This window comes from Aethalodelphis obliquidens, unplaced genomic scaffold (assembly GCF_003676395.1).
Source record: "Aethalodelphis obliquidens isolate GAN/ISIS:26980383/991018 unplaced genomic scaffold, ASM367639v1 scaffold11, whole genome shotgun sequence".
Taxonomy (NCBI): Eukaryota; Metazoa; Chordata; class Mammalia; order Artiodactyla; family Delphinidae; genus Aethalodelphis; species Aethalodelphis obliquidens.
Window position 1 is genome coordinate 3,149,311 of NW_020837955.1, and position 26,834 is coordinate 3,176,144.

General features: G+C 35.6%; 1 long non-coding RNA gene across 1 annotated transcript in view; it reads right to left on the reverse strand.

The window, feature by feature from the left end:
• Window positions 1–26,834, reverse strand: part of LOC113623140 (uncharacterized) — a 46,138-nt gene that overhangs the window by 16,547 nt on the left and 2,757 nt on the right. The window contains exon 2 of the long non-coding RNA XR_003433794.1: window positions 14,103–14,238. This is a non-coding gene — a long non-coding RNA (uncharacterized LOC113623140). The remainder of the gene's footprint in view (window positions 1–14,102; window positions 14,239–26,834) is intronic.

The window sequence follows — 26,834 nt, forward strand, 5'->3', positions numbered from 1 at the left end:
ACTGCAGAAGAGAAAACTATACTAAGGATCTGTCACCCACATGCACACACACACACACACACACACACACACACACACACGATAAGATCAGAGAGAAATGATGCGACACGTAGATAACATTAAGGAATGGAGATGAAATAACTGGAATATAAACTACACTAAGGATCTAGGGGTCTACCCTGGTGCCGCAGTGGTTGAGAATCCGCCTGCCAATGCGAGGGACATGGGTTCGATCCCTGGTCCAGGAAAACCCCACATGCCTTGGAGTAACTAAGCCCGTGCGCCACAACTACTGAGACTGTGCTCTAGAGCCCGAGAGCCACAACTACTGAAGCCCGTGTGCACTAGAGCCCATGCTGCAACTACTGAGCCCATGCGCCGCAACTACTGAAGCCCACGTGCCTAGAGCCCGTGCTCTGCAACAAGAGAAGCCACCACAATGAGAAGCCCACGTACCAAAACAAAGAGTAGCCCCTGCTTGCCACAACTAGAGAAAGCCCACGCACAGCAATGAAGACCCAACACAACCAAAATAATAAATAAAATTTAACAAAAAAAAATCTAGTTATTACGTGACCAACTTGAAGTATGGAGATGAAGTGTTAGAGGATGGATGAATGCTGATGAGAAAAAAGTGGTGTATCATCAGTCAGTGAGAGAAAAATAATGATAATTTAGCATAGAAAATTAAGGATAAGAAATGATTACATGAAAATATAGAAACTTGAATTTGATTGAGGAATACAAAAGAGAAAGATATTAAAAAGAAAAAGGACTTTTTCATTTATATGTTTAAGTAAATTATGGACAAAAACTAGTCAAGAGTATTTGTGATAAGGAAACAGAATGGCTGGTGACTACATACCATTTGGGTTTTAATGGGATAGAAAGTTATTAAAAGTAAAGCTAGAGGGGAGCAGCATTAAAGTCAGCATAAACAAGGAGTGGATTTTATGCAGGCAGAAGTGTTGGAGCATCTTGTGGATCATCAAGTTGTACACAGCAGCAGGGATGTGTAGCATCAAGATAGCAGATAGGAGGAAAGAGCCCTGAAGCCAGTGAGGGATCAAGGAGACAGAAGGCATGCATACAGGAGGCAGTCAGTCCAACGTCAAGGAAAGACGTTGGGAAATGGTAGCTGAGTCAGGTAACTTGGAGAACTGAGGCAGGTAACGGGCTTCTAGGAGGATTCTACAGGGAGCATTTGGCTGCAGCGAGAATGAAAAATTGTTATCATCTGCTCACCCTTGGATGATGCTTGGATTTTGAATTTTATAATTGCTACTGAGTATAAAGAAAAAGAAGAAGCCTCTGTGGGTAAGGAAACATTTGTTACTTCCAAGACAAAATGCATCTGAATAAGTAAGAAAGGGATTAAAGAACAGCCAACAATGTGGTTAGAAGAAACTGCACATAAAATAACGCAGGCCACACAAACAGCAAGGGCAGAACTTCTACTTGTGTCGAATAATGATTACACAGGGTTAGAGCTAGTATGAAGATGAAGTTTTACCTACCATCAGTAATTACGCAGAAGAAAGAATAGATAATAGATATTACTCAAAAAGTAATACCACAGGGTTTCAAATATATCATCACCAACAATAAAAAATTACTTAAGGTTTTAAAACCCAAAACCTCTCACTCATGTATGAAGATATCAGTTAATTAATAAAAAGCTGTCAAATAATAGAAAACGGCTTTTATCCATCTTCCTATTTTCATCAATTTGAAAATCTATGAGGAAATGGATAGGAGAGATATTGAATCTCAGCATGTAGCCTCTAGTAGAGAGTTAGAGGATGCACATGAGAATGTGAAAACAACTAGTAACATTTCAATGTGCAGATTAAATGATGCTGAATAGAAATTACAATGACAATAAAAGAGCCATGAGCCCATTTGACAATATATACAATAAAACTTAAAGAAAAAGTGACAACTGTGATAATGAATGTGCTTCCCAAGGAGAATTAAACATTTTCTCAAGTGACTAAACTTCAAAAAATTAATTACTTCTTTAATATTTTATATTTACCTACTATTCTTAAAATACCCCTGGGAACAACCATAATTGTTATGTGTAGGAATTTAGAAAATACATGGTATCATTTTTGTATACAATTTGGGTTCATTCTCCTTTGAAAAACAACTTCTGTCTGACAATCAGCTTTCAGGCCTTTGTTCAGGGGAAGCCGCATTATCACATTAAAACCCAAAGGTCAGACATCTGTGAAACATTGTGTTAAAAGACAAGAAGCTGAGGCAGAAAAATTCTCTCTGCTTCATCTCAATATAAATTGCAGATCAAACAGTGTTCTAGATTGACATTGGCCATCCAATCTGAAATGAACTGTATTATATTTAACATCTAAAATGTCATACTGGGCATTGCATATGGTTTTAATTTTCAACTGCCCAACCTTATATTTGGTATTTGTACTTTCCAAATGTGCTTTTTGACCTTCATATAATAGGATTTTATACCTAGGAATGAACAAGCAAAAGCTTTGTTAAATTCATTGTAGCCATTGATTGCTTATTTGCTTATTTAAAATATACCTTATTTTGTGAGTAAATGATAAAAATATAATTTTAATTAACTCATTTTTAACAGATGGTAACTTACAAAGAAAAATACTTTTAGCATTCTGTGCAATGGGAAATATTTGAAAGTGGAAACTTGAAAACCATTTTTCAGCAGACTCAAGAATTAAATATAATTCTAATAATTACCATATATTTGGTGTCTATGCCACATATTTTATATTGAGTTGCTAAGTCTTGCAATACAGTTGTTTTAAATGTTCTCAATTTAGTAATTCTCTGGAAAGAGCAGTTTACTATGAAGATAAAATAAAATCCCTTACAGAAGTTCATTTTGAAAAAGCAAAAATTTTTAAAAGAAGAATGTTTTATCTCTTGCCCTTCACCTCAGGTTTTTCCAGATTCCTTTCCAGTATCTGTCCATCTAAAAGTAATGTTAAGGGGAAAAAAATGTTTGGAGCTCCTATCAATATAAATGAAAGTTAACCAAAGGAAAAAAAAACTTTATGTAGAAGTGATAAGCATGGAAGAGAAAGTACAGGGGACTGAATAAAAGGCAATGTACAATAAAGTTAAAGAATGAGCTTTGGAGTCATGCTAGCATTAGAGAATCAAGCTGACCAATTATTAGTTTTGTCAACTTGGAACAATTCACTTCTCTGAGCCCCAATTCCTTCATCTGTAAGATGAGTTTGACAATGCTTACTTCAGAAAACTGTTCTAAGAAATATATTAGCTAATGCCTAAACGCAGACAATACAATGTAAAATCAATAACATGTATTCTTTTCCTACTAAAATTATTTTTTAAATGAGCCATATTTATTGTCCTGCAATCGGAATATAAATATCTTTCTCACTGTTGTATCTGAATAGATTGTACCTGAATAGAATTTTCTACCAAAAGGAATAAATCAAGTATCCCTGAAGAATTGGTTGATTTAGGTGTGGGTCAGAACATGTACAAGATGTTCCTACAACATCTTGTAAAACCAGATAACCAAAATGATATCAAAGGTTACTAGGGTCATGTCAAAAAAGTTTCAGAGACCAATTTGAAGAGCCTCTCCTAGGATACAATTGAGACAATTAGACCATCAATTAGAATGATAATGGCAATAATTAAAATTCATCAAACGTATTTAAATCTATGTGTACATGATGATATCGAAACAAAACCAACAAATTAAAGAAACAGATCAAAATGAAATAGAAAAGCTCATTAGTCACTATTAGAGAACGATAGTTAACTTATTTTGTTAAAAACTGAGTTATAAAGGGAAAGAATCAAGAGTTTATCTTTCCTTAGTATAAAAAGTGTTCCTCAGTGCAAATAAATAATTGATAGGAAAGTTATTTTTATAAAACTATGCCAATTACTTATTAAATTAAGAAATGATAGAAATAGAATACCATTATTATCCAACTTCTAACAATGTAATGGCTCCTAGAAAAGATCATCAGTGGCTGTTAATACCTCATAAAGACAACCAGACACCATGTATCTCCTGATAGAAATGTCCACCACCTAAGAAATGTTCTTGCCAAAAAAAAAAATGGACCTGACTGTTTAAATCTAATTTTATTTTTTTCCCAGAAATATAGAAGACAAGGTAACGTGTTTTCAAGAAATATGACTAGCCCTCCCGTTTGCTGTGTCTTCCACTATGATTTAACAGAAGGACTTGGAGTCATGGCATGTGGAATGAGATTCTGTCTGTCATTTATTAAAAACAGGAAATTTTGATCAGGCTGCAACTTCTATGAGCTACAGTTTCCTCTAAGAAAGTAACTGAACTCTTAGCCACCCCCTGTATTATGAAACGTTAGGAAAATTAGAGGAGAAAAGTGTGAGCAGAGAGTGAAATTCTGTTAACTCAGTTAGAGAAAATCACAGACTAAAAAATAGAGGGAAAGTGATGTTTAGTTATTAAAACTGCACTGCTTACAGTTTGGATTTAATAACCTGGTAGATGTAACCAAATTTGAAAAATGCTCAATATTTCCATGGAGTTTAGAGGTTTAAAAACACTTTCTCATTCATTTCCCCAGCTGATCATCACAAAAGCTCATTAAATATCAAAAAAGTCATAATTTCTTCTTTTTACAGATGAGAAACCTGAAGCTCAAATGTTAATTAATTAGCCCAATACTCACAAAACTGTTTCACATTTTTCCATTTAATTCATTTATGCATTCATTTATTTAATTAGCACAAATTTACTTAGTATTTTTCATGTTCCAGGAAGTGTACTAGATATTAGGTATACAGTGGTGAGCAAAAAAGACAAGGTAATCTGCCTTCATAGGATTTACCTCACATTCTAGAGGGAGACATGGACAGGACAAATGTAAAAGAAAGAGAGAGACAAATACCGTATGCTAACACATATATATGGAATTTAAGAAAAAAAAATGTCATAAAGAACCTAGGGGTAAGACAGGAATAAAGACACAGACCTACTAGAGAATGGACTTGCGGATATGGGGAGGGGGAAGGGTAAGGTGTGACAAAGCGAGAGAGTGGCATGGACATATATACACTACCAAATGTAAGGTAGATAGCTAGTGGGAAGCAGCCGCATAGCACAGGGAGATCAGCTCCGTGCTTTGTGACCGCCTGGAGGGGTGGGATAGGGAGGGTGGGAGGGAGGGAGACGCAACAGGGAAGAGATACCGGGAACATATGTATATATATAACTGATTAATTTTGTTGTAAAGCAGAAACTAAAAAAAAAAAAAAAAAAAAAAAGTGCTATACAAATAGCTTAAGAAAGCCTTTGTAAAGGTCTTCTGTTGAGACTGAAGAGATAAAGAGGAGCCAGCCAAGTGAGGAATGAGAAGAGTGCTCCAGGCAGGAGGAGGAAGATCATGTTTCAAAGCCTCTCACCTCCTATTTACTAGTCTAGCCTGGCAGTATTAGTGGCACTGTGTGTGTCTGTTGTGTGTTTATGCGGGGCAGGGTAGGTTGGGGACTCTTCCCCCTCTCTATCATAGGTCTCACTTCCTGGGACCATAGCATTTTAGCTAAGTTTACTGTGAAGTTTTTCATAAGACTATAAAGCGGGAGACAATGAAAGGGAGAAAGGTGAAAATGGTCATGTCTAATACTCTTGTATACATGGTCAGGAAATCTTGGCTCCAGGAAACTTCCACTTGCACGTGGATTTTCTCGACCAAACTGCCTAGACTGAAGAGACAGGGGCCACGTCAGTAATATTTTCCACATATGGTGGCTCAATTCCATCTTGCAAAATGTGACACTCCCTAATTAATTATGGCAACAATGTGATACCTCTGTGAGGTTTCCTGATATGCAGAATTTTCTCTCTCTTCTCGTAAAAACTGTATTTTGCATTAATGAGTTATAAAGGGAAAGTTATAAACATTAGACTGTTCATAAAAATAGACTATTAGACTGTTCATAAAAATCACTGAAAACCTGTATAAGTTCTCTGAGGTTTCTTTCACTATATAATAGTTTCCTCCACCCCTGCCACAGGAAAGATATTAAGGCATTTTGTGTGAAAGTGTGAGGAATGGAAAAATGAAAAGAGCTGCTCAAAAAAACCTGCCTCCTTCTCATGGCAGTCAAATAATCAACATTTCCACAAGTGTTTTATTTCAAAGCAAGTTATATCTAACAAAGAGAAATTTACTAAAATGATTATGTGTTTCCAGTAAGCCTCATCTCCAACTGCAGCTAAATGTAGCTGGTTGGAATTATAAGCACAGCAGTATTTTATATATTACTGAGATTGATTTTGAGATTTGAAACTCTAGTGTGGTAAACCTGGGGGAAATGACTAGAGGCAATCATAGATGGGACAAGTAACTCTTATTCATTGCATACAAATAGTTTTACATACAGACCCTCAAATCTGTTGACTGAAAAATGGATTTGGCTAATTCCAGAATAAGAGACTAGCCTCAGAATGATTATGTTGAAGACTCCTAGAACAGAAAAATGTTAAATAGTAAAGTGTTATAGTCATTAACAAGCAGTTTCTAACACAAACCTAGAAGTTGGAAGGATCTGTGCTTTTCCCTCTGCCTAGAAACTTCTGCCTCTTAGTCATATGTCTTGTCATATGTCTTGTCTAACAAATATTTACTCACCTTTCAAGAAACAGTTTTAGCATCACCCATATTTTGGCAATAAAAATATTTCTTACAATTATTTGAACAAAGAGCAGGTGATAGTTAATTTTATGTGTTAACTTGGAGGGTGTTTTTGGATGATAAACATTTAAATCGGTGATTTTTGAGTAAGCAGATCACCCTCCATAATTTGGGTGGGCCTCATCTAATCAGTAGAATGACTGAATAGAACAAAAAGACTGGCCTGCTAGACTGCCTTTGACTTGATCCTGAACATGGCAATCCTGGGTCTTCACCCACTGGCCTTCAGACTAGAACTGCACCATCGATTCTCCTGAGTCTTCAGCTTCTTGGCCCATCCTGCAGATTTTGTACTTCCCTGCCTCCATAATTATGGACATGGAGACACTCTAACAAAAGAATACTAATCATGCTCTTTGTAAACATGGGCAAAATAAATGGGATGGACTGAGACATCATCTCTCTTTTACATTATTATCAGTAGTATTAGTATAGTACTATATTGGAACTTATCTTATTATGTTAGGGCAATTTTTATGTCAATTTTTTATATTTTTCATCATTTTTTCTTCCTATTTCTGTAACATTTTCAAATAACTATGAGTTTGTGTTAATTTAAATTTGCAATTAAATAAACCTTGTATAATGCTAACTCTGACATTTATTACTATAGGAATTACTTCCCATATATGACAGGATATGATAGGATATATATACACATACACACATACACACACGAATGGATACATTTATAACCCACAAAATAGGGGTCAACTATTCAATATGGATTTATTAACATTCTTAGTATGAACCTGACACTTTATGAGGTTCTACTGGTTAGGATTAAAGTTGGTTGTGAGTAGCAAAGATTTGAAAAGTAGCACCTTAGCCAAAATAGACATTAATTCTTCTATAAAAGAAAAGGAACTAAAAATTTGATAGTCCAGAGTGAGTATTGTCAGGATAGCAGGCTTATTTTCTTTGTTCCCTGGAAGAGTCTCCACATAATCCAGGATGGCTATTAGAGCTTTAGCCATCACATCAACATTCTAAGCAATAGGTAAAAGGGATGGCTCCTCTCCCCTTTTAAGGAAGCTTTATGGGACAATAAAAAAATTTCTATTTACACCTCAACAGCCAACCATTGCAAGAGATGCTATGAAATATATCCTTTTATTGTGGCGGCAATGTCTCCAGTATTTTGTTTAGTTAAGTAAAAAGCAGAGAGATGATACCAAGAGGAATCCGGTAGTTTCTGCCATACCATTGGGAGAATCCAAAATAAATTCCTTACCATTTTTTTTTATTGGAGTATAGCTGCTTTACAATGTTGTGTTAGTTTCTGTGTAGCTGTACAATTAAGTGAATCAGGTATACATATACATATATCCCCTTCCTCTTGGCCCTCCCTCCCATCCCCAGCCCCCATCCCCCGCCCCCATCCCCCATCCCATCTATCTAGGTCAACACAGAACACCTAGCTGAGCTCCCTGTGCTATGAAGCAGGTTCCCACTATTTTACACATGGTAGTGGATATATGTCAATCCTAAACTCTCCATTCGTCCCACCCTTCCCTTCTCCCACTGTGTCCACATATTATAGAGAAACTCAAATCTGGTTAAGAAGTCAAAACTATAATGTATGAATCTACTTTAAAAGTTAAAGTATAAATCTTGTAATATGGATCATGAGGGATGGAGGACTTCAAGAAATAAAGAGCAGCCTGACATGAAACAGAAACCACAAAATTTAGGCCCTAAGTAAATATTTGTTGAACGACTGATTAGCAATCCAAGGGATATTCTCAATATCAGTGCTGAAAGTAAGTCCAGCTCAATGTGATACAAATCTGTGAAAAACCATAGATCAGCAATTCACCTTAATGCACTGAATCATCTTTAGTATGAGAATTCTGGCTCTCAGAACTACCAGAGTCCTTAAAAGAACATCTAGTGAAATCCCTTACCTTTAGTAAAGAATTATGATTCTCATTTTAGAGGTAAGAGCCAGAGATACCAAGTGACTCAGATATGGGAACACAGTTCAAGTCATCACTTGAGATCCAGAATACCTAGTTGTTTTTTCCATTTTACTGCTTATTCGGCGAGCTATATTTTCCATTTCATTGTTTATTCAGCTGTGTTAACCCTATTTGGGAACTTTGCGGAATAGTTACATACTAAATAGACACTTATGAAAGTTGTATTAATCATATCATTTTTGAAGTGTGTGTGCTTTCCCTTCTAAGAGGGAATAATGATCAGCTATTAATTAGTAAGAAACTTCCTAATGAACAAAATCCTTCCTTTTCCCATATACAATATTATTTCTATTTGACAAAGCTTATAGCATCTCTAGAGACAAGTCCAACAGCCCAACATGTGGGAAAATAAATACACCTCATTAATCTTCATTATAGATCTGTGAGAGAGGTTACTATTGGCATAAATTGCATGTAGGGTGAAAACTTGAAAAAAATTAGAGGTGAAGTAAGGACTCAAAAGTCTTTTTCTCTTTGTCTCTGTTCTTCCTTTCAGGAAGAGTAAGAGACAAAACTATGGAGAGCAAAAGAAAAGATAAACAAAATTACATCATGCACAGTGTTCATATTTTTGAAAATGTCCAAAGTTTACTTATGACCTACCCAGCATAGTTAACTCATTATCCATGTTTCTTTGTGTTGATGGCTTTATTTTTTACAGATGGCTGGTAATTACAGTGTTAATTAAAGGACCAATCACTAGTTTTTCTTGAGCTTTTCACTGATATAATGGGAATAATTTATTTTGAGCACAAATAATAAAATTGCTTTAGCACAAAGGTGAAAATTAGGAGCACTATAAATTTTACTTGATGTTGCTTTGCCAGTGGACAAACTTTTCAGCAGACAATTTTGTACTCTCCTGTTCAAGTTCTAGCAATTCCACTGAAGTTTCAGGATGTGTTTCTCATTGCACTCACTAGGTATCATCATGAAATTTTAAAGAGGAAACACTATCAGAATAGACAGTAGATGAAGAGGAATAACATTATCAGTTGTGAGAGTCTAAAGTTCTTTAAAGGTCATTGAGCCTGTTTCCTTCCCTTCATATTTGAAGGCATTTCAGCCTGTGGAGGTGCAGCTCATTCAAAATCATGTAGCTGGGTAAAGGTGGATCCAAGCCTAGATACCAGTCTCTTAATTATGTATCCAGTTCTCTTTCTTGTTAAGGAAAAAATCTATTTAATTTTAAAAACACTAAGAAGATCACCAAAAATATCAGTAGAAGGACTACCCCCCTACTTTTCATTCCTTACAAGAAAAGTTTGATTTGTCCAGAAGCAGATGACCTTCACCTGTTATTTGAATTCCAATATACTTTACCCTTGTTTTTTCTTCACTCTTCTTATATTTTTATTGTGCTTCTATTAACCTAGGAACCTACAATTATGGTAGGTCAGAATGTGACTCACTCTCAAAAAACATACAAGACAGATATGGCAGAGACATAATTTCATTAGTGGAAAGTGAAGAAGTACCTACTGAAGTTCAACTTGAAAATTGTTCAAGAGAGAGAAATGCCCACATTCACTCCTCATCCTATTTGTTCATTAATTTTGGGATAATTACATTCATTTTGCACACCCAGATATATTTTCATGAGAAACATAGTAAAGTTTCATAAGTATTAAATGCACCATTAAATATATTTTTAAATTTAAATTATAATATGTTCTGATTTGTTTTTTCTATTTAAATAAATCCCTTTCATGTAGAAATATACATTCAATTGCCCTTCCTTCTTCCCTATTGAGGAACTGAATGTGTGTGTATTTAATAAAAAGAAGTACTGATTAAGTAGAGGAAAATTTTAAATTCAAGTTAAAATTCAGTCTTGAAACACAAACTATTCTTTGTCTATATTATTGTTCACTTTTAATGTCCTTCCATGATCCATTTCTCTTGACAAGGCAGTAACATAAAAGCATTCCAATTATCTATAATAGAAAATGCAATTTCATTCCCAAAGAACAAATAAAGCATGATACTAAAAGGTGGCAGGAATAAAACTGACCCAATCAATTATTAAATAGTTAAAGAAATGTGGCCTTCAGAGCTATGGTTAGATAATTGTAGATGGTTCAAAGTTATGGAATCACATTCTGTTTCAGTATATGTATTGGTCAACTCGGACTGCCATAATAAAGCACCACAGACTTGGGTGGCTAAAACAACAGAAATTTATTTCTCATAGTTCTGGAACCTGGAAATCTAAGATTAAGGTATGAGCAAGATTGTTTTTTGTGATGCCTCTGGGCTTGCCTCCAGAAAGTCACCTTCTTGCTATGTCCTCACATGGCCTTTTCTCTGTATGTGACACTCCTCGTGTCTCTTCCTCTTCTTATAAGGAGAGCAGTCCTATTGGATCAGGGCCAACCTTTATGACCTCATTTAACCATAATTACCTACTTAAAGGCCATATCTCCAAATAGTCATATGGGGGTTAAGGCTTAACGTATAAATCTGGGGGAGACACAATGGAGTCCATAACAGTATGAACTTCAAAAACCATTATAAAGTATTGTATACTATGGATCAATAGCAGTGATTACAATTTGCATTTGGATCCAGTAACCCTGGACTATCCATATGCCATGTTATTTTTATTGTCCATCCTCCCATCTATTTTAATGGCTATATCTCTGTCCAGGATTGCCATGGCATTCTGGGTATATGAATAGTATAATGTGAAGCAATCTGAACTGTTCTTTTTAAAATATTTTTAAATATTTATTTATTTATTTATTTTTATGGCTGTGTCGGGTCTTAGTTGTGGCACAAGGGATCGTCCTTGAGGCATGTGGGATCTTTCGTTGCAGTGCACAGGCTTCTCTCTAGTTATGGTATGCAGGCTCCAGAGCATGTGGGCTCTGTAGTTTGCAGCACGTGGACTCTCTAGTTGAGGTGCAGGAGCTCAATAGTTGTGGTGCGCGGCATCAGTTGCCCCACGGCATGTGGGATCTTAGTTCCCCGACAAGGAATAGAACCTGTGTCCCCTGCATTGGAAGGTGGATTCTTTACCACTGGACCACCAGGGAAGTCCCCTGAACTGTTCTTATTGTCTAATTGATATGCAGATAATAACATTAGTATCTACAATTAAGAACTCACTACATGCCAAGCAACCTGCTAATTTATTTATATTTATTATCTTATTTAATCCTCCTAACAAGTCCATTAATTCTATGAAGTAGTATTATTATTATTTTCAGTAATTTACATAAGAAAACATAATACTTAGAGAAGTTAAATCCTTTGTCAAAAGTACCACCTCTGCCTCCCTAAGGCCTATGCACCTGTTAGAGTCTGCCCAAACCCTAATTCTTTGCTTAAGCCCTCAACCCCTATTTAATTGATAAAGACCCAAAATGTAAAGCTCAGTTTCTTTAGGATCTTGTTGTTAAAGCCATCATAAGTTAAGTCAAGCATTGCAGTTTAAATTCTCTTGCCCAGACGCAGCAATTAAAAGTCGAATACGCATGGTGTGACATATTCCTCTACAAGCATTAATAGTTCTCTCCCCATCCACTAAAATTTAAAAGCCAAGCCACAGGCCCTGGACAAATGGACTCCTCAAGTACTACATGTGTTCTTCTTCCCCAAATGTGATTTTTATCCCCTAAAACTACAGATCTCCCCTATTTTGCAGGTTTAGGGCCTAGAACCATAAACCAGATGGCATGGAGGTCACTCCATGAGCAAGTTCATTCTTACTGGGAGGAACTGAGAGGGAGGGGTAGGGCCAAACCTTCTCTGTTTTTCCTTCCAAATTCACCAATCAATTGATACTCCTACCTCCCCTAGAGTGAAGTATGTGAGAAGCAGAAAGAAACTAGTAGTGCTCACATCAAGGCATTTACTCTTCAAAATCCTGCCTCAATAGTAATTATAATTTACAGACTAATTTATATAACTGCTGAAATTTGATTTAACCAGAATTATGAAGAAATTCCATTAGAGAGATGAAGAAGCGGATATGTCATTGTGTGTGTGTGTGTGTGTGTGTATGTGTGCATGCAATTTCAGGTCAGGTCATACAAGAGAATTGCATCCTCATCTGCCATAAATGGATATAGGATGATATTGAAAATAGAAAACTCAACTTTAAGCATATTTTATATATATGAAAGGAAACAGAAGAAATAGCTTAAGAGTTCAAAGTAGTTGCTTCAAAGTAGCATAACTCAGGGGTGGGGCAAAGTAGTTGCTAGGAAAATATCTTTTTTATTTTTTAAGATTTGTAGTATTATTTGACCCAAATATATATATATAGCTTTGATATAAATTTTAAATACCATGGAATAATAACAAAAGAAATATCAAATCTTTGTCTGTTATTCTAATGCCTAATTTAGCCAAGAAAACAAAAGAAAAGGGAAGAAGGAAGGAAATAAAGTAATTCAAAAACAACTAGTTCTGGTAGCAGGTAGAAACTTATGGTCAAGATTAAGACAATGACATTGCATCTCTGTAGGTGCTTTTTTATAAGGAAAAAACAGAAAATGTTGCAGCATAAATATTTTCAAAATGCATTTTTAGAGATCCATGCCAGCTCTCAAGTTCTCTAGAGTTGCACTGTCCAATATGGTAACCATTAGCTACATGTAGCTATTTAAAATTAAATTTAAAATAATAAAATGTAAATAAAATTTTAAATTCTATCCCTCACATTAGCGACATTTCATATGCACCAAAGCCACATATGGCTTATGGCAATCTTTTTAGATAGCAGAAATAAACATTTCCATTATTGCATAAATTTCTATTCGGAAGCACTGCTCTAGGCCTTGCTGTTTATTCACTGAATTTGCACAAGACTATACCCTGAAACCCACTATCCTGAAGAGAAATAAACAAACCTGCCAAGGTATCAATGTCTTTATAAAACCAAATATTTTTAATGTCATTTAGAAACAAGTCTGATATTCTAGCCCTGAACTGGGACTACTTCATTCAGATTCTACAGGCATTTGTTAAGCACTAATTGTGTGCCAGGCAGTGTGCTGGATACCAAGAAAACAATGTTACTCAAGATGCTCAAAATCCAGACGTAACATCAGCAAAATGATGGAATAGGAAGCCCCAGACCCCAGTGCACTACAGAAACATCAACATACAGCCCCAAAAGCTTCTATGAGAACTCCAGATATCAGTTAGGAAGATGCAGCACCCAGGCAAGCTCAAATCCAAGAACAGCCTCAATGAAACAGGTAAGAAAATTCCAACCATGCTCCCAAAGCAAGCACAGTTTGCAATTGGGAGGAAAAGTCCAATTGCGGCTTCTCCTTTGGGAAGGAAAGAGAAAGGGAGAATGTACATTCAAAGCTCTAGATTGTGGGGGGACTACTTTCTGTCTCACCTGACTCAGGGCACTGACAGGGAACTGGCATACCTTGAGTGTCGGGGAGCTGCAGAGAACAAAAGAGAATTCAGCAGATTGTGGCAGCACTAGAGAAGTGGTAAAACTGCAGACAAAACAGCCACCATTCTCCATGATCAGGAGTAAGCACCCACTTTGTGTCTTCCCCCTAGAGAAAGAAAAAAGAGTAGAGCATAAGTCCAATGTTCTCGCTTTTGTGGGTGCAGTCTGAGAGACTGGTTTCTGTCTCATCTGATGTGGAGCGCTGACAGAACAGTTATACTTTGGACACTTGGTGGGTGCACAGAGCTTGGTGGCTTCAGGCAGAGCCAGAGAAAAGCAGCAAACCTTTCTAATTGAGAAATCATATACACAAGCCCAGAGAAGGTACATGCTCAGAAAAAGTTGGAAAGACCCCCAAAAATCTGTAGCTGGGTTGATGGGTAAAAGTCTTTCCTTGAATAAAGCCAGTCTGTAAGACTGGAAGAGGTGTCTATTTTTTTCAACTGTGTGACTCCCAACACAAAGTTACAAGGCACATGAAGAAACAGGGAAATATGGCCCAATCAAAGGAATAAAATACATCTCCAGAAACTGACCCTAAAGAAAGTAGCACAGTATTGTTAACTATGCTCACATTGTTGTAAAGCAGATCTCTAGAACTTATTCACCTTCATTAAATGAATCTTTATACCCACTGATCAACTCCCAATTTCCTCCTCTCCCCAGCCCCGGGCAACCAACATTCTACTTTTTCTTTCTAAGAGATTGATCACTTTATTGATTTCATATAAGGTATCTAAAGTTAGATTTCAGGTTATATGTTTTTTACCACAATAAAAAAAAGGAATTTAAAAAAAAAAGATGCTCAGGATCCATCTGGGCTTTGAATAATTAAATAAGGCTATACACTACTGTTCAAAACAATGTGATAAGAGCTATTATAGGACAGTATAGAGTGATAAGGGAGAATAGAAGAGAAGCACTTAGCTAACATCTAAGGCTGTCAGGATCATCAGGAAAGGCCTTCCAGAAGAACTAGTATCAAAGCTAGGGATGAAAAACTAGTGGCACTTTCCACACAAACATGCAAGTTTAGAAGATGAGGTAGTATTTATTTCAGTCAAAAGGAAGAGGATGTAAGAAAGGTTAAGGGCAACAGAAAGCATGTTTTAATTTGTAGTGGGGAAGTATGGGGTAGAGGGAATGGTGAAGTGATAAGGAGAGAATGAAGAGAAAAATCTTAGTAAGAAGTTGTAATCAGGGACTGTATCACATAGGGACTAGTAAAATATTTAAAGAGTATGGTCTCCCAAGCATTCATCTAATAGACTGTAATTTTCATATTTGTTTTAGTCACACCCGGAACAATACTCTCCACATCATATACAGTATGTTGAATGTATTAAATATTCAATAAGTATGCACCGAAAGACAATAAAGTAATGTAAATATATGCTTGGATTTGCATTTTAGAAAGTTCTACTTACATTTGGAAAAAGGGATTGTAACAAGCTATCATAATATTAATTCTGAACAGTCTTTGAACTTGTATCTGAAAAGAACAACCATAATGCCATGTATATTATGAAGCATACTATATACCTGTTAAGGCTAATGTATATATCTATAACTATAGCTAAATGTCTGCATGCATGTGTGTGTATAAAATATGTTTATGATGTTAGCATAATAGTATTTTAATGACGCATTTATATATTTCTCCTCTGTTGACAGTTTTATTCTCACTTCCAAAATTTGTATAACACTTTTATATATAAGACTATTAGAGAGTTGGGGCCAAGAGAGTAAACATATGCACCTCAGCACATTCTTAGTTACTTCTTGCATAAAATGTTTAGGTGCTAATGGTATATCAAGAAGGCAGGTATCAGTTAAATGAAATATCTATTAGCCTGGGAACAGAAGTTCCAACAAAGGCACAGACTGCATTAACAGTTGGATGGGCATTATCCATGATACGTTTGTCCTTGGTATTCAAAGATAATAGCTAGTGGATGGTTTTCTCTCAATATGTGAACATATATGGAAAACCACAAGTGTGTGACCAGCTGCTCACAGGTGAAAGCTCTACTGAGCCCTTCATTTTTGGCAGCTCAACCCCTTTGACTCATGCCCTACATATGCCATGGATTGGGAAAATGTACAGAATCCGCTATTGTTTTACACCAATTCAATCGACTTGTTGCTGTTTCCCACTACTGCACAGCTGTATCAAAGGGTTTGCATGCTGCCTCAGGGGTCACAACTATAAGCTCTATAGCAGATGATTTTTAGGTACAGCATCAATTGTGACTTTCAGAAAAGCTGTTTGAGAGCCACAGCATACATGACTGGAAGGGATGACAAATTTTAAGTAAAGCCTTTAATTTTATAAATAAGAAAACATAAGTTTATAGAATTTAAATTGATAGGCAATAATGCTACATTGGTTAGTTACACAGTTGAGGCTGGTGCTCTTTCCAATATATAATGTTGTTATTAAAGTAGTCCATTGACAAAAGCATTCTTCCTTTCCTTTCCTTTTCTTTTTTCTTCCTTTATTCTTTCTTTCCTTTTTTTCTTCGCCCTTCCTTTCTTCCTTCTTTCCTTCCATCCCTCCTTCCTTCCTTCTTTCCTTTTATTTAGGCAACCACTCATTTGCTAATTCACTTATTCACTTTTTTTTTTTTGCCAAGCACCTAGTGTGTTCTAAGATCAATGCTAATTGCTAAACCATAAAAAATATAAGCTATAACCACAGCTATAAAGATACTAGCTAAGGCTTCAGGAATAAGAGAGTATAGACTCACTTTTCCCTGTTCCTTCTAAGTATAATTATATACCCTGGAAATTATTTCATAGACAACAGTAAGAGAAATCTGAAATCTGAAAAAAGAATGTGTACTGGCTAGAGAGTGCAGGATTTGAAGAATAACAACATGGCAAGTTACCTGGGTTTTCTTTTCATCTTCCATATACCTTGGACTGGGCAATGGAGAGGACTGCCACAAGAAATGACCAACAGGCATAAAAGAAAAAAGGCAAAAAGAGAGGAAGAAAGAAAGATCGATAGCAAGACAGAATAAGAAAGAAGAGAGGGAGGAAGAAAGAAAAAACAGACCTGCTCTTTCTAACCAAAGGACTGGGAAAGTAGAAACCTAACAGAGACCTGATGGGGAACCCCAAGCACTTCTCCACAAAGAGGGCCTCTGTTGATGATCCAATTCACCAACAGCAGTGGCAACAGCAAAGCCTCAGCCACCCCAGCCCCTGCTCCATACCTTAGGTCAGGTGAGTGCTGTGATCTCCCAGCAGCAGCAGAAACAAACTCCTAGCTCTCTTATCACCCAATCCAGAACCAGGGCCCAGAGAATGGTCCCATCCTCTCATATCTACTGCAATAGCAAAGCCCTGTGACTTCCTGGCTTCTACCCAGTGGTATAAGGGGACTAGGTCCAGTGGATTCTTGCCTCATCCAGAATACTTCTCAGTGCCCCCACAGATGGCTCCAATAGGGCTTAAGCAGGAGTCCCAGCAGCACCAGAAAACAAAGAAGACAAAAATAACATTGCAAGGGCTCAGAAACTAAATATTCATAGGAATTAAAGTCAGAGAAGTAGACTATAACTTACACACTAAACTTAAACAGAACAACTGCCTGCTAAAATAGAATACTTAGGAAAAAGAGTCCCCCAGCAAAATAAATGTCCAGGATACAATTGAAAAAACCATTCATTATACCAAGAAACTGGAGAACAAGAATTTAATGAGAAAAGATAATCAAGGAATGCCAATATGGAGATTAATCTTATACTGAAATTATCTGACAAGATTTTAAAAGCAACTGCCTTAAAAATCCTTTAAATGAATTACAAATTCTCACAAAACACATGAAAAAAGAAAATTTCAGCACAGAAATAGAAGTTACATAAAATAACTAAAAGGAAATTTTAGAATTGAAAACTACAATAACTGAATGTTTTTTAAAAGAACTCACTAGTTGTACTCAATAGTGTCAATGAAAAGGAAGAATCACTGAACTTGAAGACAGACCAACAGAACAGAAGTTTCTGTAGAAAAATTTAAAAGAGCAAAAATTCATATTATCAGAATACAGAAGAAGAGAAAGAATGTGGTACTGGAAAAGGATTTGAAGAAACAATGGCTGAACACTTGTCAAACTTGGCAAAAGAAACAAATCTACACACTCAAACATGTGAGAACCTCAAACAACCCCAAAGAAATCCACACCAAGACATAACAAAATTACAATTCTAAATATTAAATAAAAAGAAAAAAATCTTAAAAATAGCCAGAGGAAAAGAATGTATTACCCATAAAGGAACAGCAATCTAAATTACAATGGATTTCCTATCTGAAACCATGCAGGCCAGAAGGAAGTGGCACAACATTTTTTTTAGGTGGTGAAAGAACTGTCAATTCTAAAAAGGAACCAGAAATTCTATATGCAGTGATGAAACTATCCACCAAGAATAGAGGAAATAAAGACATTCTCAGTCAAAGGAACACTAAAATAATTTGTGCTAGCAAATCTACCCTTAAATAATGACTAAAGAAAGCTCTCTCAACACAAAGAAAGTGATAACAGAAGACAAGGATCTTTAGAAAGGAAAGAAGAACAATGAACTGGATAGTAAATATAATACACTATTCTTCATCACATGAGCTTCGTTTAGCAAATATTTTGATTAAAATAAAAGTTATAACTATCTGATGTAGTGCTAAATGTATTAGAAAATTATATTTTTAAAATGGAGAGGGTAAAGGGACCTAAAGAGAAGCAAATGTTCTACACTTCTAAGTTGTAAAACATTGACACAGGGCTTCCCTGGTGGCGCAGTGGTTGAGAGTCCACCTGCCGATGCAGGGGACACAGGCTCGTGACCCGGTCCGGGAAGATTCCACATGCCGCGGAGCGGCTGGGTCCGTGAGCCATGGCCGCTGAGCCTGCGCATCCGGAGCCTGTGCTCCACAACGGGAGAGGCCAAAACAGTGAGGGGCCCGCGTACCACAAAAACAAACAAACAAACAAAAAAACATTGACACAATAGCTTGTGATGTTATATATGTATACAGCAATACCTATGACAACCACGCAGAAAATTATACAAGTGGATATACTCAAGCCATCGTAAATAAATAAAAATGTAACTCTAAAAGATGTTTAGGTAATCTAAGAAAGGCTAAAAGAAGGAAACAAAGGAACAAGAAACACAGGAACAAACAGAAACAATAATGACAAAATTAAACCCCGACATATACATAACTTCTTTATATGTTAAAATGTCTAAATACACAAATTAAAAGACAGAGATTGGCAGAATAGATCCAACTCATAATTCAACCATACTCTGTATACAAATCGTTAACTGAATTAAGAAAAGATGATTAATCTTATAAGATACCTTGCGATATATAATTATAATACAATACCTTGGAAAAATTGTAATGAGTGAAGGGTTTTTTGATATAATTTCATTTGACATACAATTTTAATATAGGCAATAAGTATCTTTGTACATGTTAATAAAAATATTGATATTTAGATATTTAAAACTGACAAAATAACTGACAAAAATACCAGTAAATCACTACTTTCAAAATGGCACAGTACATTGTGACACCGAAATAATGAAAACCTGTATTTTAGTCACCATGATTTTTAAAAAATTTTACTTACTTGGAAACTAAAATAACTGTCTAAATTATTGCTTTTGAACATAGTGTATCTATGTGATATAAAGGGACATGTTTGCCAGGATTGAGTTTTATTTTTAAATGCATTTCATTTAGTGGAAATATAAATTTACCTGAAGATTTATGATTTTTTTCTCATAATCATATTTAAACAGAATAAAAAATTTCAAAGGGATGAGTAATTTCTACAGCAATATTGTAGAGTAGATGTATAAGGATGAAATGGGGGGAAATCCCTAGATTATGTCTTTGTTCTTCCCCTTGCTTTTCCAAGCCACCCACTTTGTGCACCTATGAGATATTAGCTGTCCCTGGGTGAATCTCTGTGGCTGTTGAGTGGTAAAAAACAAATATATTTAGCACTTAGCTTAATCTACGAAGAGAAACAGATAACTCTCTTGAACTGAAAGGGAAAGATTTATATAGATAAGGTGAAATTATCTCCCTTCAAAATTAGAGGAAAGCAAAGGGAATAATCTAAACATGATTATAAGTGCAACAGATACATAAAAATGAGCTTGAGAATGAAAAATAATCCCTTTAGCTTTCAGGCTTTCACCATGTTGATTTGGTTCATTACTGTCAGAAAACAAAGAGTAAGAAGCTGGAGGGTTAGACAGTGATTAGAAATGATTCAAAAGGCTTTCATGGGCATTTACTCCTAGCAAGATATGCTTTCTCATGAGGGTCTTGCAATTTGGTTCTGATGGTTCATATCCAAATTGCATGGTTGCTTAGCATTGTTAGAAGAATGAGACTGAAACAGGGAATGGAACAGGGTGTAAGATAGAATCTATCCATCTGGAACTAGCAAACCAAGGCAAGAATTACCTTATGGTCTGCAATTTAGATGCTAAACATGGAGATTCTTCCTAAAACAAGATGTCGTATGTTAATATGAAAATTCCAGCAAAGCACAGTTGTAGCAAACATCAAACTATCACTGACTCTCAGAATCATAGCTCATAGTAAAACAGTAATAGCTTTATGAGCTAAATGTTAAGTCTTTGGAAGGGTATTTCTTAGTTGTTTTAGTGAAACTCAAAATTAGAGTTTTAAGTTTAATGACTAAGTTGACATTGAAAAATGAATAATAGGGCATTTGTAAAAGGTAAAAATTGTAAATCATGTTAAACAATCATGCAATTGGAGGAGATAGTTTATTGGAAAACAAGTCTAATCCATGTTGTATACATTTAAGCATTTACTGAGTACTTATATGACAGACTATTCCCAAATAATTTCTGCAGTTATTCATGTTCTGGTTTTAGTTAAATATGACTCCTAAAAGCGGCTGATGGACATGGAAACTAAAATGTTAATAACATCCACTACGTGTCGAACATAGATCAAGATATTTTCCAAAAATTCTTTTACTCTGTTTTTCACAAGAAAACTGCTCATCATTATCCCTATTTAATAAATGAGAAAATAGAATTCATGATTTCATTTAAATTGTCCAAGGTCACAAATGCACTAGGTAGTTGAACTGAAATTGAACCTGAATCTCTTACTATAAAGACCATGTTCTTTGCCTTTTGCCATGAATTGTGCTATAATAAACCTGATTTTCAGCATCTTCAGGGGGCAACTAATTTCCTCTGATGAAATATGACTCTCTCAGCTGTTGAAAATGTACAATGTTGAAAATGCTAGTCACTGAAATGCTATAATTGAAGAGAATCTAAAAAACTATTTGTACTAAGATATGTCCTCTCTCAACTGAAATTCCCAATAAATAAAGCTTTTAAAGTTTCAGAAACCATAAATATAAGGCACACATATTTTGGGGGTAAAGCACTACTATTGTTTGTAGGTAGAACAGAAAAAAAGCAAAATAACAAAGCAGGGACTTCCCTGGTGGCACAGTGGTTAAGAATCCATCTGCCAAAGCAGGGGACACAAGTTCGAGCCCTGATCCGGGAAGATCCCACATGCCGCGAAGCAACTAAGCCCATGCGCCACAACTACTAAGCCTACACTCTACAGCCCGCAAGCCACAACTACTGAGTCTGCGCGGCACAACTACTGAAGCCCGTGCGCCTAGAGCCCACGCTCAGCAACAGGAGAAGCCACCACAATGAGAAGCCCACGCACTGCAACGAAGACCCAATGCAGCCAAATAAATAAATAAATAAATTTAAAATAAATAAAATAAAATTCTAAAAAATGTAAAACAAAGCAATTTCAAATCAATTTTAAAAACATTTACTGAGAATCAGGTAGAGAATAAGATGCTGATGACATAAGAAAAACAGGCCTTCAACAAAGGCTGAATTTTATTGCTGAAAATCTCTCAGGTCTAACTCCAATCAGTTCACATAGAAAGAGCTAATTTGGTGTCAGACATATTTCAGATTTAGGTTTGCAACTTACTACAGTAGTTCTGTGGCCTTGGTAAAACTACTTCAGTTAGGCTTTCCTGAGTTTCTGTTTTTTTTCTCTTGATCGGGAATAATAAGTTAGTTCAGAGAGTTTCTGTGTGGCAATTAAATGAAAGAATTTTTTTTTAAGTCTACCTTAGTGCCTTGAATTAATAAATGTGAATTTCATCCATGCAGAACAAAATTCCCACAGATGCCAGGTTTAAGGAGGACTTAATCCATTTTCTTTTCCAAATTTCAAAATTTGCACATCAGTTTAGAAGTTGCCATCGCTTTTTTCAAAACACAAAGATGATCAGCTCTTGAAATGTTCAGAGAGAGCAGTTATGAAGAAAAAAATACCTAATTGTGTCAGAGCAAATTATCTAGCTTTGTCAATAAAATATTACTGTGTCCTGTTAATAAAGTATTTAATCTTCTGCCTGCTTTCTTTTAAACAAGGTGAGGTTATTGTGTCCAATACTTTGATTTGAACGTTAAAGTTTTTCCAAAGTCTAACTGGTCCACCTCTAGTTGGTGTTTAAGATAGTTATCTGGAGAGAGAAGAGTTTACCTAGAGTTCGGCCTCACCAGTTCCAGAGAATTCCTGGAGACACTTGGCTGGTTCACCGTCTTATGCAATAAATATACCAAGTATTGCCTGAAAATTATTGGCAGCCTAGCTTTGTAATAACACACAGTGGTAAAAATAAAAATAAATGAAAACAACAGAGACAAACCAAAACCATTATCCGTATCTTCCAACCTAATACAATGCAAATCATAAAAAATCCCAGCAGGCCTTTTGATAGATATTGATCAGCCATTCCTAAAATGTATATGGAAATGCAAAAGATCCAGAATAGTCAAGGGGAACTAAGATCCCACAAGCCACGTGGTGTGGCCAAAAACAAAACAAAACCAGAAGAGTTGTCATATTTGTAAAGGAAGAAGTATTTGGAAGACATACACTTCCCAATTTCTAAAGGTACTATAAAAAGGTGCAAAAATCAAAACACTGTGGTGCTGCTGTAAGACTAAGAATGTTGATCAATGAAATAGAATTGAGAGTCCAGGAAACACAATACATTTTTAGCCAGTTGATTTTTTGCAAGAAGTGCCAAGACAATTACATGAGAAAAGAATAATTTTTTGACAAGTAGTGCTATAACAACTGAATGCCCATATACAGGAAGATGAATTTAGACTCTTATCTCACATTGTACACAAAATTAACTCAAAATGAATCATAAATGTAAATGTAAGAATTAAAACTATACAGCTTTGAGAAGAAAACATGGAAAAAACGTTCCATAACTTCAGCTAGGCAAAGTGTTCTTAATATTTAAGACACTGGTAAGAAAATGAAAGACAAGCCACAGCCTGGGAAAAAATACTTGCAAATCATGTATCTGATTAAAAAATACTTTTACATAGAATAGAAATAACTTTTACAACTCAATATTAATTAAAAAATTATCCCAGTTTATCTAAGTGAGGACTGTAAAGTATTGGAATAGATATTTCACCCAAGAAGATGTATAAATGAATAATAAATATATGAAAAGATGGCCATCATAATTAGTCATTGGGGGAAATGCACATTAAAACTACAACGAGATACTACTTTACACCCACTAGAATGGTTATCATTAAAACTACTGAGCATAACATGTGAAGATGTGGAGAAGTCTGAAACCCTCATATATTGCAGGGGAGAATGTAAAATGGTATCGCCACTTTGGACAGATACCTTGGTACCTCCTTAAAAAGTTAAACATAAACTTACCAAGTGATTCAGTGATTTCATTACTAGGTATCTCCTCAAGAGACATGTAAACATATGTTCACACACACACAAAAATCTTTTCTGGGAATATTCACAGCAGCATTATTCATATGTCAATCACCAGAAACAGTACAATTTCCATCAACTGGTGAACAAATAAATTGTTTGTGGTATATCTCCACATTGGAATATATTCATCAATAAAAACGAACAAATTACCAATGTATGCTACAACATGGATGATTCTCAAAACACTGTGCTAAGGCAAAGAGGCCAGATGCAAAAACACCTACATATTGTATGTTTCTGGAATGTCCAGAAAAGGCTAGTCTACAGAGACAAAGAAAAAAAATCAGTGTTAGTCTGGGCCCGGGGCTACAAAAAGGGATTCACTGCAAACAGGCAAAGTGGATCTCTTAGGTGTGATAAAAATGTCTTAAAACTGACTGCACAATTCTATGTAAATATAATAAAATCATTGAATTTTACATTTATGATTGATAAATTTTGTCACATAATTCATACTTCAATAAAGCTGTTTTTAAAAAGTAAGTAAACCGATGGGAATTTCTTTTTCCCAGAGCAAGACTGAAAACACACACACAGACACACACACACACACACACGAAAACCAAAGCATATATTCACTGGCTGATAAAAGCAAAAGTATTTTCCTCATCAAGAGTTTGAGTGTCAGACTTCCCTAGTGGCGCAGTGATTGAGAGTCCGCCTGCCGATGCAGGGGACGCGAGTTCGTGCCCCGGTCCGGGAAGATCCCACATGCCGCGGAGCGGCTAGGCCCATGAGCCATGGCCGCTGAGCCTGCGCGTCCGGAGCCTGTGCTCTGCAACGGCAGAGGTCACAACAGTGAGAGGCCCACGTACCGCAAAAAAAAAAAAAAAGTTTGAGTGTCAACACTTTTTGATTAATTATTTGTATTATCTGCCACATATTTAGCTTACTGCATAGATGTTCCAATCGGATATACAATTTGCCTTAATGCATTAAAACACCTACACCAAAGCAATAATTATTTACCAACTTTTTAAACAAAATTTTCATCATATATTTTGTGAATTAAAAAAAACCTAAAAAGTTACTATTACCAAAAACAATTAAAAAAAAAATCAGCAGACTAAATTGTGTAAGCTCTCGGAGGGCCTGCTTGGAGAATAGTTGAAATATAGAAGAAAACATCCAGCAACTAATGGTCAAAGTGATATAAACACAGAAATATTCCTATGTTTAGGAAGGTAGAAAAGAGGAGATATTTTTGATAGTTTTATCATAATGAATAAAATTTTCAAGCAGCCTTTGAAAATGGCCTAGCACGTATGTTTTATTTACCTGCATTGTTATTGCTTTAGCCTCTGAACTAATAAATATCAGAAGAGAATTACATTTAGTACTCTGAGAGTGACTGTGACATGGAAAGCAAAAAATCAGTGAAGCTATAGAAAAGCCTGGTGTTAAAATACTAGGAGAAAATTAAATCGATTTTAAAATGTTACTTTTTAGTTAATTTTTACTGTGTAAGATATACAAACACATATGAAGATATGTATAGAGATATAGACAGATGTATGTATATCTATGTCTATATATACCTATTTATATATAATGTTTTATTCACTGGATTTCCCGTGACTCATTTAGATGACCTTGCGACAGGGCAGAGAAGATGTAGAAATACAAATTTAAATCCTAAAACAATGCTGGCAGAGCTGGATATACCAAACAGAGCTTCTGTACAAATAGAAATCAGTCCCCAAAGCACAGTATTTTGTTTTCAATGTTTTATAAAGTACTGGAGGTATTTTTTCTATAGACAATTGCAAACATATGTCTTATCTTATTACTTATATTTACTTAATGCTCTATGAATCTCAGATGAATCTGCTCCAACAATTATTTCATGCATCTCAATAAAGCAGCTGATATTCCATCTGAGTGTTAAAGTGCTATTTTCAGAACTGTTTCACGTGCACTACACAAAGAAAGCGTCAACATGAGTGAGGAAATTTTCTATTTCTAGGAACGTATGCTTTATAAAACATTTTCCATTTATCCAATGACTGAACAGATGTTTCCACCTTAATAAATGAAACTATAATGCCCATATCAATTATATGCTTAAGGGAATTTGCTTTACATCCTTCCTGGTTGTGCTGTTACCGTCTACAACAGGGGAAGATCGGTTGAGCAATACAAAATTTTTTAATATAATTTACGGAGGGCATTAGAGTTTGATAAGCTGCAAACAAGAACTCTTTAAATTTAAAAACACATACAATTTATACACTTGCAACCTCTTTACTGCAAATGTGACTTTTTTAAGCTATGGAATTTTTTTTTACCCTGTTGGTTTTGTTGAAATTAATGTAAACTTTTTGTACATAAATTACAGGATGTATGTATCTAATGTACCTAAAAGTTTATGAATCATCACTGTCCAATTGAACTTTCCATTGATGGAAATGTTCCAAAATTTGCATTGTCCAGTATGGCAGACACTAGGCACACATAGCTATTGAGCACTGAAATGTGGCGAACGTGATTTAGAAAATAAACTTTTAATCTTATTTAACTGTAATTAAATTTAAATAGCCACATGTGGCTGTGGCTTGTGGATTAGAAAACACAGAAAGAGGAGGAAACTTGGAATCATACTTTTTTATTATCTATAGTAATTTTCATTAGAATTCTAGGTCAGATCTCTATAAATCAGAGCCAAGTGGAAGGTTAAACAGAGCTGGCAAATTTGGGTTTTGTTTGTTTGTTTGTTTTTGTTTTTGGCCATGCCGCGCTACCTGTGGGATTTTATTCCCGACCAGAGGCTGAACCCAGGCCCTTGGCAGGAAGAGCACGGAGTCCTAACCACTGGACCTCCAG